Source organism: Piliocolobus tephrosceles, chromosome 6 (assembly GCF_002776525.5).
Source record: "Piliocolobus tephrosceles isolate RC106 chromosome 6, ASM277652v3, whole genome shotgun sequence".
Lineage (NCBI taxonomy): Eukaryota > Metazoa > Chordata > Mammalia > Primates > Cercopithecidae > Piliocolobus > Piliocolobus tephrosceles.
The window spans coordinates 143422385-143439443 of record NC_045439.1 but is presented as its reverse complement, the minus strand read 5'-3'; the positions used below and the strand labels follow the sequence as shown (position 1 = coordinate 143439443).

The 17059-nt window shown below is 52.5% G+C and overlaps 1 non-coding gene across 1 annotated transcript; it reads right to left on the bottom strand.

The window, feature by feature from the left end:
* Positions 1–7559: 7559 nt before the first annotated feature.
* On the bottom strand, positions 7560–7667 carry LOC111548434. The gene has a single exon (XR_002733410.1). It is a non-coding gene; the product is annotated as a U6 spliceosomal RNA (small nuclear RNA).
* Positions 7668–17059: the final 9392 nt, after the last annotated feature.

The window sequence follows — 17059 nt, the reverse complement described above, 5'->3', positions numbered from 1 at the left end:
TCATTCCGGGGGAGGCTTGCTCTCCCCCTCCTGTTTTTTGTCGCCTGCCTTTATGGCCCATATGTCTGCCTTGAGATAGCAAGCATCTTCAGCCTATAAATAGACAGTTCAGAACAGCCCTGCTGCCAGTTATCTGTCCACACATCAACATTACCATAATTGCAACAGTGAATGTGTAATCTCTCTAATCACACGTTCCAGTCGGAAAACTGGATTGGGTTTCATAAATTGTATAATTTGAGGCTTTCCTGGGCTAACCACTGGGCGGGCAGCCTGCTGTGGGCTTGTCTGTGCCCCTCAGCCTGGCCAGGCCTGCCCAGGGCGGCATGGTGACACACAGCTGAGGCGGGCGCTTGGCTGTGGATAACGGCAGTGCCACCCTCTCTCCTGGGCGAGGCCGCCTGGGGAGTATGAGAACAACTTTTTGAGGACTATCATGAGCCAGGCAGTTTGTACATGCTCTCCTCTTTTAATTTTCACTCTGTTAGCCTTTTGGGGAAAATACGATAAATATTCCCATCACACAGATGAAGACATGAAGGCTCAGAGAGGGTAAGTGAGGTTCCCAGGGTCACACAGCAAGTAGCTGTGACCCAAACTCAGGTCTGAGATGCCACATGCCATGCCCTTAACCACTGCTTTAATCTACAACATGGCACCATTGAAGGCTTCAGTAGATTTAATTTTTTTGTTTCTCCAAAATAATTGCATTTCTGTAGTTTTAGCCAATTCTCAAAACCAACCAGGAGGATGTCTTTGTAGATAACAAAATTGAGACTCAGAGAGGTCAAGTATGCTGTCCAGGTTCACACAGCTCGTGAAGGTAGAACTTAGATTCAATCCAGGGCTGACTGCCATGCCTGTGTCTGCCCTTCCCGATGCCTCCACAGGCCAGGGGCTCTCTGGGGGTCCTTCTCTTCTGTTTCAGAGCCTTCGTTTTCCCTGTCAGCCTCTCAGAAGGATGCTATAATTGCACTAGTGTCAGCAGGCAGAGTCCTGGGGGAAAGTGGGGAGAGGGGCCGGCCTCTGCCAGCTTCGGCAGAACCCCTGAGGCAGCTCTCCCTTAGCCCGGCAGGGACTCAAGAAAACCGCCTCAGAGGACCCTCGGGGAGCTGCTGGGGAAAGAGCGGCTGTTGTTTTGCATTACAAGCTTCCTCGGGGCAATGTTATTCATGCTGAAGGTCCCCTGAGTGGCTGATGACACCCTCATAGATGGGCTGGTCCCCACAGATGAAGCTTCTGCTCCAGCTCTGCCCAGTAATTGCCAAGGCTTGCAAAATTTTAGATGTCTATTAGCTGTTTTAAATTGAGTGCTAATCAGATGATGACGTTGTTACCAGGGCAGTCTCTCAGGTCTCTCTTTCTCAGAAGGAACCATCTAATCCAACTCCCTTATTTTTTCCAGAGGAGGAAAATGACCCTGAGATAAAGGAAGAGACTTGCCCAGGGCCGTAACTAACCTGAGTTCTTTTTTGCCATGGGTATTGGGCTGCACGTATGCACGTACATACACACCTCTTCTCGCACTCTCATCTCTACATGAATTGACTGGGCCTCCTGGCTCCTTCCTCCCGGTTCTGAAGCACTCCCTGCCAGTGTTCTGGATGGGAGACTGGGGACCAGAGCTCCTCTCCTCTGCCCTGTTCCCAGAGTGCCAGAAAACTTCATTCTCACATGGTTGTCACTGCTCCTGATCCACGAAGTGACCTGGGGCTTTACTGAGTGTCACAGCCTGGTCTGGGTCATGGAGATGGGGACACTCAGGGTACCCTTTCATTTCTCCCAAACACAGTCCCAGAAACAACTGGGTTAAGTGGAATGAGACCTCCCAACAGGAACTGCCCAGGGCATCCCGTGGCAGCAAACTAGACCAGTGCTACTCAAAGTGTGGTCCACAGACCAAACAGCTGCATCGGCATCACCTGGGAACTAGTTTGAAATGCAGACTCACAGGTCCCACACCCAGCCTACTGAATCATAATCCCTGGGGGAATATAGGGGAGACTCTGTTTCAACAGACCCCTTGGGGTTTTGGATACACGCCTGGGTTTGAGAATGACAGTCTGCATCCAGCCCACCCCTGAATACCCTTCCCAGATGTAGAAGTCTTGAGGCTATGGATCCCAAAGGTGCGAAGGCTTGGCCTAAAACAGAGGATGCCGGGAAAATAGAAAGCTCTGGTACCCTCCCGCTCAGCTGCACAGCCTCACCTCTCACACTCCTCACCACAGTTTCCAGCTCCATGCACACAAGACCCCTCCCTGTTCCACCATGCTCTGAGCCTAACCTGTTCCCACTGCCAGAAATGCCTGCCCCACCCCACCTCCTCCCCACCCTGATGGTTCAGTCCCAACTCATGTCTCATTTGCATCTAACCAGAGTTGCTCCTGGCCTTTTCCAACCAGAATTCCTTTCTCCCGCCTGAGAGCTTCAGTAGCACTTTAAAAAATAGTACTCCTCGAGCAAAACTCTATTGCTTGTTCTCTGAGCAGTGCAAGGGTCTTCTCTATACTCTGAGTACCTAGAGGCTCCATCACTTCTGGCAATGTCTGGCCACAATAGGTATGCAATGCATGCATGTGTGTGTGTGCGTGCATGTGTGTGTGTGTGTTGAACTCCAATTGCACTGACTGCGGGGTCCCCAAGGATCAGGGTCCGTGGCAAACTGTGTGTTTGCTCCAGACCCACAGCAGATGTCATCATTTCACAACCAGTAAGGGTGCCAGGCTCCCTTCACCTTTCCTCCCTGGGGCCCCTATGGGTTGACCTCAGGATTCTCTCTCAGGTCACGTCAGGGAGCCCTGGCTCACCTTTCCTCTGCTGGTTTCCCCTAACACCCACCCATGCCAGCCTCTGGCTAACCCCACCCTGTTGAGACATGTCAGGCTGGGTCCAATGCCTGAGGCCCACATGGGGGCAGCTGTGCTCAGTCCAGGAAGATGCCTGTGGTGTGACCTCCTGCATCACTCCTGACCCAAATCCATAAAGCTTGTCCAGGGTGCTCACACATCTCTCCTCTGGGCCCCACACAAAGTCTGCCCCTTCCAGGAAGCCTTCCTTGGTGCTCTGACCTCGGAAGCAGGAGATGTGGGTTCTCTCACATGCCCCCATCCCACATCCCAGCAGGCTCATGCCCAGATCCTTGGTGCCTCAAGACTGCAGAGACGTCCTTAGTCACAAGCCGGGAGATTTACCTGCCTGAAGGCAGCAAGTTGGCCCCATGGGCTGCTAGCTCCGCATCCAGAAACAAACTTTATGAAGTCGGATCTTATTCTGACTCCCACCCACCCCCACTGGCCCCCCCTTTTCTGAGTTCTGCTCGCCGGCGGGGGTGGGGTGCTCACCTCACTTGCTCCCTGCTGCCTCAGGGAGCTTGCACGTGCTCTTCCCTCTGCCAGCGATCCCCTTTCCCTAAGCATTTCAAACACAGCACTGGGAACTAGTGCAGCAGATGCAGGGACTTGGCTGGGAGTGGGATGGAGAAGGAGGACAATTGAGCAATGAAATGGCAGGACATGGGAAAATAAATAATAAACAGCAAAAGTGCTGTCACTAATCTGCTGGGTGACTTTGAGTGAGTCCTTTTCCCATTCTGGGCCTGAGAGATAAAAGGCTTGAGTTCCATATTGCCACAGCATCCTGCTCCAATCATGAGAAATAATACAGTGACGTGGGCATGGAGGGGGAGGGCCCGTGCGCATGTGATAGACAGAAAGAGATGGGTGGGGGGTTTCTCCAAGCACACATGGGACCCATTTAACCAGATTCTGCTTCACCTTCTTTTCTTTAATCCCCAGAGATGTGACTTGCTCAGTGAACTGCCACTGAGTGCTCCTTGGGTGCCTACTGGTGTCAGGTCCTCTGCTGGGGCCCTGCTTCTTACAGACGAGTCCCTCCCTTGAAGGTCATCATGCCTGACGACCATTAGCAAAGCCTTCCTGTGTCTAAAGGATCACTCACTCCTGTTTGCTCAGAGCTTAGGACACACAGCCTCACTAGGTTTGGAAAGCGCCCTGCGGTGGAAGGTACGTCACTGGCATGCAAATTGGGAGGCTTAGATGGCAGATAAAAGATTGGTTTGTGTCGCAGGCAACCCCAGCCAGAGTGGTGTCTTGTTACTATGTCTCTGGGTTGGACTCGGTGCCCCTGGAATGTGAACTAGATGCGCAGTGAGGTTTCCTGTTGATACTTGTCCTGGCAGAGTGGTCCACTGGCTTAGCTGCTTCTCAAGTTGCACAACACCTGGGCCTCCCAGCGGGCGCTGCTGGTGCTGGAAGGGAGAGAAGCCTCTGCCTGCAGGGCTGGTGCTCTCCTCTGCCCACTGCCCGAGGTGAAAGGTGGATTCCCGGCCAGGCCCAGGTCAGGAGGTGACCGGGAATCCAGGAACTCCCCCCCAGGAACTCCCCTTGGCCCTCCAGGGAGGGGCCTGGTTGCTCAGAAGGGCACATGGCAGGAATGACACTGGCAAAGCGGGGAACGGTAGGAGGCCGGGGAGGAGGGAGCCACACTGCCGTCCCTTCCTCAGGGGAAGGTGTGGAGCAGAGCCACCAGCCTGCCCGAATCCTATTATATGCAGGGCAACCGGTGAAGACCTTTCCCGTATTCGCTGTCGGCCTTACCATGTAACTGAGAGGAAAGGTGAGGATGTGGGAGAGGAAGTGACTTGCCTTGGGATTTTTTTTTCCAAAGTTCAGGGATCTGACCTCTAATCCAATGTCCTGTCTGAAGGGCTGTTGGCCTGGTCAGAGCTCCCCAGAAGCTGGCAACAGGCAAATATGCCTCAGTTCAGGAGCGCCGGGGGCAGCCCGGGCTATCATGGCCCATTTAGAGGGCTCAGCTAACTTCAGGGTGTCCTGAGGCCACCAGCCTGGCTGGGAATACTCTCCTGCCTTCTTTCCAGCCTTCTGTGGGAGCTGCGTCCAGCTGGGCAGTGACTCAGCAGCCCTCATTCCCACGTGTGTGGGAGGGCAGGCCTCTCTCCCCGCTGTTGGCTTGGCTCCGTTGGCCCGTCTGGGGGTGCCCCGGCGGCCAGCCTGCCATCAGCAAGGCCCTGGGACTTTGGCCAGCCTTCCCACAGCTCAATCACAGAGTTTGCTCTCTTTCTAGCCCTCCAGCCTTTCCCCCTGAGACTGGAGGGCCACTTCTAAGTCCTTCTGGCCACCTCAATCGTCGCTCAGCCAGGGAGCCAGGTTGTGGGTGACTTCCTTAGCACTGTCCCGGAAACCCTGTGCTGTCCTCAGAAGCAGCCCACCTCCCAGAGCAAATAGCTTGTTTGCCAGGCTTACGGGCCTCCCCGCCTGCTCAGAGTGCGTCCTGTGGTGCATGAAGAGAAGGAATTGAGCAAAACGCAGGCAAGAAAACCAGGGAGGGAAGTGGATCTTGGCTGGACCTTTAACGGGATGTATGGGAGGATGAGTTACGGTGAGATCGGGCAGGTAGGGCACTAGCCCATCTGCTCACGACCAAGAAAAACATCACCCCACATGCCCTGGCTCCAACCCCAGGGATGGCGCGCTGGCGGCATTGGCATAGCTGTGGAAGCTTGAGCAAGGCTCGTAAATTCTCAGACTCCGTTTCCACATCTGTAAAATGGGCATGCTAATGCCTGTCAGCCAGGTTGTTCGACACAACACATACAACCCTTTTACTAAAGGGCTTGGTGGAAGGCCTGCTCCAACATGCTTCAGACGTGGAGATTGCTTTCCATCCTAGATGTGGGTCCAACAAGATTTCTGCAATCTTTTATTGGTCTCATTTCACACTCATCATCCTGGGACCCTGTGGGAAAGGACCCATGAGGGGCCTTACAAATGCTGCAAGTGCCGGCCGCTGCTGCTGGTCTTCCCAGCAACTCTCAGGGAAGCAGGGTAAGTGAGGAGCCTGGGTTGGAAACAGGAAATACTTTGCTAGCAGTCATTCCATAAGTTAGGAAGACTACAGGAATTCTTATGGAGCACCAACTATGTGTCAGCCACTAAGAGAGACACTTAGGGACACTGAACGGCCTAAGACATGGTCCCTGCTAAAAATAGGCCCATGTGGCAGAGGAAGGAAGGAAAGAGAAGGGAATATGCAAACGACCTCCACCCCAGACAGGTGAAAAGTAGGCTGCACATGAGGTACAGACACCTCATCTGGGAAATCCCAATGCAGTGAGAAATCAGGGCTGCTCCAGGGGAACAGAAAAGGCTGCATGGAGAAGGAGCAGGAGTTTGCAGGGTGGAGAAGGGAGAGACATGGTTTGAAGGTCCCAGGGGCTCCAGTAGGGAGCACGTGCCTGGGCTGACCAGGGAGCGGGGTCTCTCCTAGAAGACCCAGATGTACTGAGGCGTCTCCATGCCAGCACATGTGGCTCCACAGGTATTGCAAGACCCCCATGGGGTGTCGAGACACATCCTATGACCTAGATCTCTGCCTTCCAGGAACTGGTTGGGTGAGATGAGACTCATCCTGGGCATATGTAGAGAGCAATTTTTACCAGCATGTCTCCAGCTGCAGGTGTGGCCTATGAGATCTGATGTCACTTCCCTCCTCAGGTGACCCTGCCAGCCCCTCTGCAAAAGGGGACATAGGCACACAATTTTGCACATTGTTTCCAGGGACTCAAGGACATCCCCTCACCAGCCCATCTCCTTTGAGGAACCCTCAATGTGGTTCAACTCCTGGGTTTTGCAGATGAGGAAACTGAGGCAGAGAAAGAATGTGCCTTGCCGAAGGTGTGTGGTGACTCAGGATGGAACAAGCCTAGACTTTTGGCTTCTGCCCCAGAGTTCTCCCATGGGTGCCTGCTGCGACCACCTCCTCAATCTGTGCCTCTGCTCAGCTGCAGTTTTCAGCATCCTGCCTCAGGACAGAGGGGACAGCATGCACTTTCTATCCCTCGCAGCCATCGCCTCTTCCCGACCCAATCCTCCCCTCTTGGTGAAACTGCCTTTGCACTTTCTTCCCACGAGCACGGTCCCACTGGTTCTCTGCATCCTGGTGCCCCATCTCTGGGAAAGGCTCCACCATGCCCGCACTCACCCAAGTTGCACGGGGACATCTTTCTCCACTTCTCCCCCTGCTCCCCCTCCGCAACCAACTCCTAACTGGACTGGCCTCTCGCTCAAACCCAAACCCAGTCCTTACTGTTTATCAACAGGAATCCAGGCCCTCCTCACCTCTTGCTGCGGCCATTATCACAGCCAGAAAAACATTTCTAAAGCACACACACATGTCACTGTTCAGCTTAAAATCTTGCAGAGGTGGCCTATGGCCTTGAAAATTAAGTTCAAGTCCTCAGTGTGGTCTACAAAGCCCCCCATGGCTGGCACAGCCCCTCCTTACCATGTGCCTACATCCATTCTTGGCACCAGCTTGGCAAATGCTCCACGCCCCCGACCCCCTGAAGCCCATTTGCTCCTGCTGCTCTTCCTATCCGGAGCAAGAATATGTGCATAGACCAGCTTCATACCCTTTAAACTTGAGGTCTGCTTGCGTGCTTGTTTTTAAAATTCAGTTCCCTCTCGACAGCAATACTCTTAAAGGGGTCCATCCACTTTCCCACTTATGGGCTTTTAAAAATCTATATGGAACACTTCATGAATTTTGTCATCCTTGCACAAGGGCCATGCTAATCTTTGTATTGTTCCAAGTTTTTAGTCTGTGTGCTGCTGAAATGAGCACACTTATGGTTTTGGAAGATAATCTTAGAAACTTACACACAAGATAATCATTTGTAAACACCCTTCCACAGTAGTTTTCTTACATGAGCAGACACAATTTTTTTACGTATAAGTACTTCTAGGGCCTGAAATTAGAGTCAGGGCAAAGTGTAAATACAAGCGTCTATGACTAGCAACATGCACTGGCTCATTTGCTGATAAATAAGTAGCTGAACCCAGAAGCTCAACCTAAAAATTTAACAGGAACAAGGGCTGATATTCAAAGTCCCAAACAGTCCAAAGTTGGGAGAGTAATTAAGAGCCACTGAGATGTGCTGTCAAACAGGCAGATGAGAGCCTGGGATGCCCCCTCCTCCCCTGCCTGGGCTTGGCTTGACAGCAGAGGTCACAAATGCAGCTCCAAACGAACCGCATTCCCTGGCTCTTAGAATTGGATCTTCAGCTTTCTAGAACAGCCCTTCCTGTGTTATGTCTGCAATGTGTAGAATCTGATAAGAAACTTGTTCCAAAGTTCAAAAACAACAGGACTTTGTAAATAGTTCCAAATAGAAGCCCTATTCATGCTGGGGAGGGAGTATGTGTGGGAGATGAGAAGGTCCTTCACTCAGACAACCAGAGCGGGAATCCCAGCACCACATCGGTGGACCATGGGCCACTTCACTTCTCTGCCCCTGGTCTCCTTACCTGCACAATGGGGATTGTAACAGTACTTACCTCCTTGGGCAGAAGAATGATAATTCGAGTAAAACACGGAGCATACAGTATGTGCTCAGTAAATATTAGTTGTGGAAGTTGCCAATAAAACCAACAGTGTGAGCAGAGCAGCCATATATTTAATCAATATACATTAAAAATAATTTTTGGCAGAGTGAGAATATCTGAGTTGTGCAAGCAAATGGTATGGGCCAGCATCTAGAACTGCAGCTCAGGAAGGAGAACTCAAGCAGAGCTGAAAAGCCTGTGAGGGAGACAGATGGCAAGAGGAGTCGGCTGAATACAGCTCCAGGTCCTAATCCTGGAGCTGTAAATGTGACCTCATTGGGAGGGAAAAAAAAAATCTTTGCAGATCTGATTAAGTTAGAGAATTTGAGATGGGGAGATTATCCTAGATGATCAGGGTATATCCCTAAGTGCAATCACAAGCGCCCTTACAAGAGACAAGCAGAAGGAAATTTGACACACAGAGGAGAGACAGTGAGGGGAATTGAGAACAGAGAAAGATCTGAAGATGCTGGTATTGAAGATCCGAGTGATGAGGCCACAAGCCAAAGGATGCTAGCAGCTCCCAGAATCTGGAAGAAGTGAGAATAAATTTTCCCCTAAAGCCAGAGGAAGCACAGCCCTGCCGACTCCTTGATTTTAGCCCAGTGATGCCGATTTTTGACTTCTGTCCTCCAAAACTGTGAAATAATAAACCTCTGTTGTTTTAAGCCACCATGTGTGGGGTGATTTGTTACAGCAGCCACAGGAAAACCAGCCAGGATAATGGCTTGTGAGACCCATTTTACTTATGAGGAAATATAGACTCAGAGACTCAGAGAGCAGCAGTGATTTGCACAGCGCCACACAACACATTAGCCCCTTTGGCCAAGGCCAGACCAGGTTAACAGACCCCGAACCACTACACTCCTGCTTCCACCTGCCCTGCTTCCTCCTGGCCATGCTGGGACCCCTGGGAGGTATTAGACCTGAGATGCCTCTAGTTTCCATGGTGATGTGTATTTGCCCCCAGGCGAATCTTGTTGGTGCCAAGCCCCAACCTGTGGCCACCATTGCCCTCAACCATGATGTGCTCCCATTGCCCATGTCACAGGCTGGTTCTGTGGGAGTGAACTCTGGGAGGGAGTTTGGGGTACCAGGGGTTTATTAAAGATCCGCACCAGTGAAAGAAAAGGAGAGAAGCTGGATTCAGCCAAAGGAGATTGAAGGCAAACTGCAATGCAAGTTTGACCGAGCCTCAGTCACCTGGCAGGGAGTCATCCTCTGTCTAGCAGTAGCCAGGACTTTCCACTCCCATAATGCTCAGTCACCAGATGCAGGCTACCCCTGGGAGGGCATGACCTCAGAAGAGGTGGGTGTCTGCAGCTGAGGTAGACACCCTGAAGGAGCTGACAGCTGGGGCTGCCTGCCTGCCACGCTCCCTGCAGATGGGCAGCAGGGTCTTCTTGGGAGGGAGCTCCAAGTGTGTGGACCTACAGCTACCACTGTGTTCTGCAAACAAGGCAGGCGTCTTCCATCAGCAGTTCCTAAATGGCTGGCCTCCCAGTGCAGGCCCCATGCTGCAGAGCGATCTCACACTCTCTATAACTAAAGTGGGTTCTGTGCTCACCTGGGAACTTCTTAGAAATGCAGAATGGATATTGGGCCTCACGTTCCATTTTGAGAAGGAAGCAATAGACCCAGACATCAAGGCCAGCAGTGGTCTGTTTTGGTTGGACCCTAGAACTAAGAATGATTTTTGTACCTTTTACAAAGAAGAATATGTGACAGAAAGTGTACGGCCACAAGGCCTAAAATATTTACCAGGTGACCCTTTACAGATAAACTTTGTTAGCCCTACCCTAGAAACTCAAAGTTATCTATGCATCTCAATCTCAGTTTCTTGCTGTCTCCCTCCTGGCCATTCCAAATGCAAATAAAGAAAGCATCCCAAGGCAATGGTAGGCAGCCCAGGCTGATGTTTGGAGCCATCCAGGGCATTGCAGGGACCTTCAGACCTTCTGCCCTCATCCCACCACCTCCACACTTGTGCCCGGCAGCACACCTGCACCGCCGCTCCTCTTCGGCTCTGTCTGGGCTTCTCGTCCCCAGCATTCCCTTCTCCAACAGGCCTTTCATCTTTGCAGCTTTTTTTCCCCCCAACATCCCTGACTCTCTTGTGAAATGCAAATTAGTTAGCATCTAATTACTCACTCGGTGCTGCATCTAGAGCCTTCCCTTGTTAGGGTCCTGTCCAATGTCTCTCTCATCAGCTGAGAACTCAGCCCATTAGGAAGAATTCCCGTTTGGGGGAGGCGGGCAGTTCCTCGCCCCTCCGTCTCTCCCTCCTGGACTTGTCAGTAACCACCTCATCCGTGGATTCCAGAAACACACCCGCCAGGGTGGGGTAGTTCCACCCACCACTCACTCTAATTACCAGAATCACTTCTGGGAAGCAGTTGTGCCAGGGCTGCGCTGGGCATGGGAATGAGACCCAGCCCCTGCCCTCCCGGAGGCTGCGTGTGTAACCAGGCATGAGCCAGCAGGACAGTGGCTGATGAAATGAGGAACATGGCCTAAGGCATGGTGCAACCTTTCAACTGCGAGGGGCTGATTTTCAACCTAGGAGGTAGATGGCAGAGAGCTGGAGTCCATGATAAGCCTTAGCATGCAACCTTTAAGTCATGGAGATGCAGCGTGGTACAGGAGGAAGAGTACAGGGCTCCAATCTACCACCTCTTTGCAAGACTCTGGGCCTTGACTCCCCTAAGCCTCAGTTTCCTTATCTGGGATTTGAAGATAATAGAGTCAGCATGGGGAAAATGAGCCTCTGAAGGTGAAGTGTCAGGCATGGGCTTGGAACCATGTAGGTGCTGAGCATGTGTTAATCCCATTTCCGTGGGCTTTGTGTGGCCAGGGGTGGTCCAAGACAGATGGGACTGCAGTTGAATTTCTGTCCAGGGAGTAGCCCGCACCTTGGCTCCTGCCCCACCCTCCCATCTCCTCATAGCCCACAGTTGTTCTCATCAACTCCATCCTATGCCAGCCAATCCTGGCAAAAGTCGAAAGGCCATTTGTCTACCTGCTACCTGGAAGAAGATTATGCTCCACATGCCTTAGCTCAGGAGCCTTAGTCATGAGAGCTGGACTTTTGCAATCTAGTATTCCAGGGCTCTCCCCACAGAGGCATGCCTCGAGCCCTACCTTCACTGTGCCCTGGAGACCCTCTGGCCTCAGCAGTCAGCCCAGGTCTAACCCATCACAGTCCCAATCAGCCCTGCTACTCTCAACTCAGCTGGCCACAGGCAGCCTAGCCTCTCCACTGCTCTGGTTACTCCCATCCAGACTGAACTCTGTTTTCTGAAACCCCTATCTCTCCAGTGCTTATGGTTCGTATGGGACCACCACACTCTGAATTATCCATGGGTCAGTTCTTGGAGAAATGTCATTTATCCATTTCTTGGGACAATAACATTGAAATCGGCTTTCCCAGGCCTGCAACAAAGCCAAGAAATGGAGAAATGTCATTTATCCATTTCTTAGTCTGCGTGAGTGTGAATGTGGTCTTGTCTCTCCAGCAGACTCTAAGTGCTTTGAAGGAAAAGACCACACCAGACACCCTAAGATACCAAGCACAGCACAGTGTTGAGACTGACAGGCTGGGCGCACACCTTGGCAGGTGGAATGGAAGACCTGACATTCACCTCGTGTGGCTCACTGGTGCCAGATCAGCAAATGTATTTGGTGGAAACTGGAGAGGGTAGGAGGAGAGAAAGAATGAAGGGTTATTGAGCACCTATGATGTGCTAAGCTCAGATGCTTCTAAACCATTTCAAGCATGGGCTAACATTTAATGCTCACAACAGCCTTGTGAGGTAGAAATTGTTCTCCCCCATATTATGGTGGGAACCTGGACCCAGAGGTATTTAAATGACCAACCCAAAGTCCTGTCACTACAGAGTGGTGGAGCCCAGCTCGAACCCAGACCTCCAGTGTCATACTCATTCTGATTGGCCAGGTTGCCCAGTGCTCTCTTGCCTCTCACCCCAGCCTGGGTTGGCAAACCCAGGCCACTGGCTCCACCTGTTGCTCTGCTTTTGACCTCCAGTAACTTTTGCTCTCTCTTTCCTGGCCAGTATCTTGCACCTGGCACTGAAAATCTGCACCCCTGGGGAGGCCCAGCCATCCTGCATCTGGAACACTGGTCAGATAACCCTACCCGAGGTAACCAGTGCAGGGCCCTTGGGCTCTCATCCACCAGCTGCTGCCGTGGTAGGCTTCTGTGTTCAATGATGTCAGAGCTAGAAGGCCGTTTGAGGCCCCCCTGGCCCAACCTCACCATTCTACTGATGGGGAAACTGAGGGTCAGAGAGGAAAGTGGCTTGCTCAGGCCTTCCATCAAGCCAGGTCCAGGAGCTAGGTGTCCTGACTCTCAGTCTAGCCCTCATCCGACCACCCCAGCTCAGTTTCACAAATGTGCAGAGAAGACGGAAGAGTCAGGTGTTCCTGGGGCCACGCAGAGAAGGCTTGCTCTCTGTTTCCTTCTGCTTGGTCTCCCTGAGATAGCCACACAGCTAGAGTAGGCCAGTATACTGGCACTGACGGGGTAGGAGTGTGGCAGGAGGAGGTTGGCAAGTCTCATAAATCTTCCTGGAAGAAAGGCCTTGAAGTTGGGTGAGACCTAGCTCAGTGCATGAAGGAAGAGGCTTTCTGAGCTGAGGCAAGAGACAGGCTGAAGGGCAGGAGGCAAAGGCCTTGATGGACAGACAGAGGACCCCATGGATGGGTGAACATCCTGGCACAGAGTGGGAACCATGGCTTAGCTGCCCCTTGTCCCTTTGCTCTGGGGAATGCCCCCTGGTACCCCCCGGGGCTGTGAAGAACTAAGCCAGTGTTTCCCAAGATGGCTGTTGAGACACAACCCCACACTGGCAGGACGGCTCTGGGAGAGGGCAATATTCCCATATCTGGCTCAGCTCCCGCCTCAAGGGAACTGCCCACACACGTGTCCTCCTCCACCATGTGAGTGGGACCCTGCTGGGAGGCGGTGTGCTGCTTGCCCATGGCCCCTGCCTCTCCTCCTCCTCCTCTGACCGGGCCTTCTCTGTCTTCTGATGGAAAGACCTCCCTGCCAAGCAGTGTCTGGACCCCTGAAGTGTTCAACAACCCTTAGTTCCGACGCTCAGGCTCTGCCCTAAAGGTTCCCCAGTGTTTAGTCCCTGGTCACTCTTCCTGCCCGCTCCCGCAGAAAGCCCAGCCCCAGCTGCAGCTCTCATTCTCTCACTCATTCAGTAAGGCGGGGGCCCTCCTGCACCACATCTGAGTGCCGGCTGTGGAATCTGGGCAGGAACACTGGTGGTGAATAGGATGGCCCTGCCCGTGAGGAGCTTGCAGTTGATGGAACAGAGGAAACATGGATGTAATTTGCTGCAATATAGGCTAGAAAGTGAGGGCTATTGAAAGTGCTTAAAGGATGGGGGAGATCGTTTTATCTGTGGAACCCAGGGGGCTTCCTGAAAGAGGTGGTATCCAAGGACTAGTTAAGCTCCGCTTAACACCACGCTGCTCAGAGCTGCAAAAAAAAGCACGATGCATTCGGACGACTTAGTTTGCTAGACTGCTGAGATGCTTGAGAGGCTGGAGATGAGATATGTGGGAACCTGTGGGGAAGGACCTTGGGAGCCAGAAGGGAGTCAGAGAAGGGTCTGAAGCAGGAAACGGTATGACCAGATTTTGAAAATAACCGTCTATGGCTACAGTGTCAAGAACTGGGGAGAGGAGGGTGCAAGGGCAGCTGCTGAAAGACCAGTGAGAAGGTGACCACATGGCCCAGCAGCAAGCAGATGGCCCAGGACATGGAAGGCTGGATGCAGCTGAGGATGAAGATTCCAGGGATACTTGGCGGGAGGAATCCACAGAATCAACATTTGGATGATGGGGTGGAGGGCAGAGGGCCACCTGTGACGGAAGGTCTGGGTTGAGGCCTGCACTCTGGATGGCTGAAAGTGCCATGACCCTACAGGGAGGCGGTGGGCGCAGCTTAGGGAGTTCAGGACAGAGTCAGGGCTGAAGACAGCGATTGAGGAGAAGCAGACGGAGAAGAGGAGTGGCCAGAGAGCCCCTGGGGAGAGACAGCCGCAGGGGTGGAACCAGTCTCCTCACACAGCCTGCTCTCCCCTTCCTCCTGAAGCCCAGGCCGCTGCCTCAGCTCTGGTTCCCCAGGCAACACCCTGTCCCCTCAGCCCCATTGGGGGTGGCATCGACTCCCCAGGGGAGCTCACAGACCAATGTCACACCACTGCAGCCACGGCAGCCAGAGGCCTGGAGACCCTCATCCCCCACCTTGCCCCATTGCACTGACCTCATCTGCCAGCGCGCCCTCCCTGGGCACCAAACAGTCCATTCTCTCAGTCCACCCCTACTCCATAGCCACACTTAGCCATCCCTCTGCACTCAACCCACCAAGAATTTTCAAGAACAAGAAGTGCACATCCGTTATTGTATGAAGCTGCTGAGCTGCCAGGGCTTATTCATGACTGCGCCATAGCCTGGCCTCTCCTGCCTAATGCAATCCCTGTGCAGAGGTGGCACCTCACACCTTGGCCCATACCAAGCTGGTCCCTTGTTCTCTATTTCCTTCTAACCTTCCAGGCCACTGCCATCCCTCCCCAGCCCATCCCTTCCAGCTACTCTCAAATTCCTGAACCCATCTCCACTCACTCATACAATCACTTAAAATCAAGCCTAAAATCCCTTTGTGTCTCTCAAAGCACCAAACACCTTGCTTTGAGAGGTGTTTGACTAAGCCCCATGAAACCCCCACTCTGCTTGCTGGGCCTTCCTCCCTGCTTCCTTCCTTCAGTCCATCTGGCCTCCAGGATCTAATCTGGGGGAGTAGGAGAAAGCCGTGAGGGAGAGACAGAAACTATTCCTGGTATTGTTCTAAGGCCACAGCCTGTGGTTGTGGAGGGAAGCGAGGGGGCTGGGAGATGGGGAGGAGAGGTTAACAAGATTTAAAAAGCCATAATGAGACCGCAGCACAAACCCTGCAATTATGCTCCCAAATTTAATCAAAACAGCTTCCCGCACTGGGTCTGTAACATCTCTAACAGGCCCGGTCAAGTTCTGCCTCCCAGCCCATCCCTTGAGAGAGTGCAAGGCCCTGAGGTCTTTCCGCAGCACAGGGCCAGGGCCAGCCCCTAGCACAACCCACCCAGCCACCCCAGCTGAGAGCAGGCTTACGGGGCTTAACTTGGCTTAGATGCACCAGGTCTCCATGAAGCTCTTCCTCCTGCCTCCTGCTCTCCTCCCCACCACCTTCCCCTCTGCTTCTCATCTTTGCAGCCCACTCCCCTTCATCCAGCCCTGCTCCACTGCCACCTGTCCAGCTGAGATCCCTCCACAGCTCTGGCCATCATCTGTGTGCAGGCCTCAGACTCCTTCAGGGCATCCCCAGGGTGGGGACCTTTCTTAGTTAGACACCAAAAACATACCTGGCCTTGCCCAGATGCAGTGACCTTCTTGACAGCAGAGGGTAATTTTTTTCTCCACATGGTTTGGTTTTGGTCTCCCCTGGCATATGATAGGTCGATACCTGTAGCAAGGACTGTTCGTGCTCACTGCGTGGCCACACGCTACCTTTCCCAGCCTCTTGTGTGAAAGGGTTGGGACCCTGTTGCTAGTTCAGGCCGATGGTCTGTAACTTCCAGATGGAAGCTAAGATCCAGCATGTCTTCTTCCTCTCTCTCGCTCTCTGTCCTGGTCTCGCTCTCTTTCTTCACCTACAGATGAAGAAAGCTACTGTGATGGTTAATTTTATGTGTCAACCTGAATGGATCACAGGATGCCCAGATATCTGGTGAAACATGATTTCTGGGTGTGTCTGTGAGGGTGTTTCTGGAAGAGATTCGCGTATGAATTTGTTGACTGAGTGAAGCGCATTTGCCCTGCCTGATGTAGGTGGGTATCATCCAACCTACTGAAGGCCTGAATAGAACAAAGAGGTAGAAGAAAGGAGGACTTGCCCCCCTCTGCCTGACTGCTGAGCTGGGGCACTGATCTCCTGCCCTTGACACTCCTGGTTCTCAGGCTTTCAAATGCAGACTGGAATTTACACCATCAGATCTCTGGCTCTCAGGCCACTGAACTACACCACAGCTTTCCTGGGTCTCCAGGTTGTAGACAACAGATAAAGGGACTGCTCAACCTCCATAATCATGTGAGCCAGTATCTGATAATAAACCTCTTTATAGATCCTATTTTTACGTGTGTGTGTGCGCGCGTGCATGTGTACTATATACGATAGACAGATCCTATTGATTCTGTTTACCTGGTGTTCCCTAATACAGCTACCCAACCCGCACTGGACTGTCCATGAATGAGAAATCACCATTATAGGCGGAGCGTGGTGGCTCACCCCTGTAATTCCAGCACTTTGGGAAGCCAAATCAGGTGGATGACTTGAGTTCAGGAGTTCGAGACCAGCCTGGCCAACATGGTGAAACCCAGTCTCTACTAAAATACAAAAATTAGCCAGGTGTGGTGGTGGGCACCTGTAATTCCAGCTCCTTGAGAGGCTGAGGCAGGAGAATCGCTTGAACCCGGGAGACAGAGGCTTCAATGAGCCAAGATTGTGCCACTGCATTGCAGCCTGGAGACAGAGAGAGACAAGAAAGAAAGAAGAAAGAAAGAAAGAA